Raw genomic sequence first — 2,612 nt, 5'->3', positions numbered from 1 at the left:
CTCAGGGTCGAGCTGTAAAATGAACACTATTACTCTCAAAGAAATGATTTGTAATTAGTTCCTCTTTTATCTCATATGCTTTATAACCGTAAAAGAAACTTTAGTACATCGAATAAAACAATAAAATAATTAGAATTAATTAGAGTTAACAAAATCACTAAAAGAAATATACTTTGTTGAAGTATCTTTTAAGAAATTATGTTTATTTGTATAAATCTATACATATATTTTCTCTTTTATGTCAATATTAACAAAATTTTGGTTTTGTTATAAATGAAAAATTGATTGGTCTTGTTATAAATAAAATTTAGGCTTCAAAAACTTTTATTGGCTTTCTGTTGGCTTTGCTTAAATCAGTTTTTTCAGAGTTTATTTCCTAGTAATTTTCTTACAAATTTTCATTTGATAATTTAGCAAAATAAATTTACAACAAACTTGAAAAAATGTTTGTGATCTCCAGTTTTTAAGGCACAATTTTGTTAAAATTATTAAAAAATAATGTGAATTATACTGATAAAATTATTGAATTATTTGTAAATGATGAATATAAAAAGAAATTTTTACAAAATTCATGAGTTGTGACAAAATAACATTGAATGTTGGTAATTAGTGTTACTATATAATAATCATTACCTTATAAGACAGTAAAGAGAAATGAAGAAGGTTTTTTTAATAATGAAAGAAAATGTTGCAGTACAACCTTGTGCCCATTATATAATGTTATAGACAATAATAAAGGTTTAGTGGTTTTAGTAAAGATGTAGTAACTACTTGATCAATTTTTTTTCCTGGGCTCAAAACGAAGTGTTGTCATCAGTGCCCCCCCCAGACATAATATTTATATAAGACATAATATTTATATTTATATAAGGAGGCAGGAATTAAGCCTCTTTTGCCACACTATCAGCACACTTACTGCCTGAAATTATAATATGGCTGGGGATTTAGCAGAAGCTCACAGTTGGATCACACAGACAATGCATCTGCAGCAAGCAAGCATCTTTAAAGCGGTAGCGTGTGCGCATAGATAAGCCACACATCTATAGTCTAAGCGGGAATGGACCAGATCTAGTAGAAGTGCAACGTGTGTACTCGATCAGCTCCCCAACAAGTATTAGATAGAACTCTTAGGATGTTTAGCAACTTTGGACATTTACCTTCAGCTCCTTTACATGTGTTACCCATGTTATTCGTTGGTCAAACCACAATCCCAAAAATCTAACCCATGTGCACGCTTCAATTAGTTCACCATGTAGAAACAGTCGGGGGGTCAACATTTACCCTCAAAGTGTGAAAAGAAAATGAATTAATTGATATGAAAACTGCACAAAAACCTAACATTTTTCAAAAGACACAAAAAACTGTTTAGTATAATAGTGGCAATAAATATCCAGAATTTTCTTAGATGCATATTATTAGTGGATAATAATAAATAATAATACAATAAAAACTAAGGATTTATGTAGTTTTCAAAACTAGATAATAATAAATTTAACTAAATAATATTTTATTATAACATTTTAAACAACTAAATTTTAATTTTTATATTACATGTAAAACCTTAGAGATACACCAAAACAATGGTCAATGAAAATAAAATTATTTTATTGACCAAAAAAAAAAATTAATATTAAAAATATTTAATAATCAGCTATTTGAAGAAAAAATTATAGTCACATACTGTTATCACTAATCATTATTTTCATTTGAAACACTAGACACAACAATAAAAAAACACAAAAGTCAATAGAAGAAACAAAAATATTAATTTAAAAAAATTTAATAACCAGTTTTATAAAACAAAATAACAGTATTATTAAAACTCAGATGTGTTAATCAGCACTGCATTCATCACTACTTCCTTCTTCATTTTCTGTTGTTTTCCATGACATTATGTCATTGTTGTAAAAGTCTGGTATTATTTGGTACATACTTTAAAAGCATTTCAATATTTTTTAACTTTTCTGAGTTAAATGGATGTTGGACAGAGTATGCATTAACAGCAGGAAGATCAGGCGATTGTTTTTTTATTACATTTATTACACTCATAATCTTCACTGTACCCGGTTGATCGCAGCAATACTCAAATATAAATAAAGAACATATGGTGAAATAAACTTTTTTATCTTTCAAGACTTTCTTGCCAGATGTCTCAGCTGTGAATAGACTGCTTGAGTCTGCAATGAGTTTTAGCATACTATTCTGGATGGAACACTATCACCTATCACATTTAAGTTTTTTTTAAATTTCTGCGAATTTCCTATCATATGAAATAAAACTGTGTCCACGGACAAGAAGTATTCATATATGTCCTTAAATTTGTTGGTTGAAGCCAAATTTAAGTGAAACCTTATGTCAGTATTGTTACGGTTCTGTCCTGGACACCCATCTGGAAAAAGATGTAATTCTAAGATATTACTGGACACTTTTCAGTGTCAATTTTTCTCAAATTTACAAGAGAATATCCAATTTTGTCTTAAATTTGCAAAAAAACTTGTTCAATCTTTCTCAATAAAAAATTGCGAGAAATTCCTAATTTTTCTCAAATTTGAAGGAAATTATTTTATTTTTCACAAAATTGCGAGAAATTCTTTAAATTTAAAAACGAAATG

This window comes from Lycorma delicatula, chromosome 9 (genome assembly GCF_047948215.1).
Source record: "Lycorma delicatula isolate Av1 chromosome 9, ASM4794821v1, whole genome shotgun sequence".
NCBI classification, from domain to species: domain Eukaryota; kingdom Metazoa; phylum Arthropoda; class Insecta; order Hemiptera; family Fulgoridae; genus Lycorma; species Lycorma delicatula.
Note: the sequence above shows the minus strand (reverse complement) of the source record.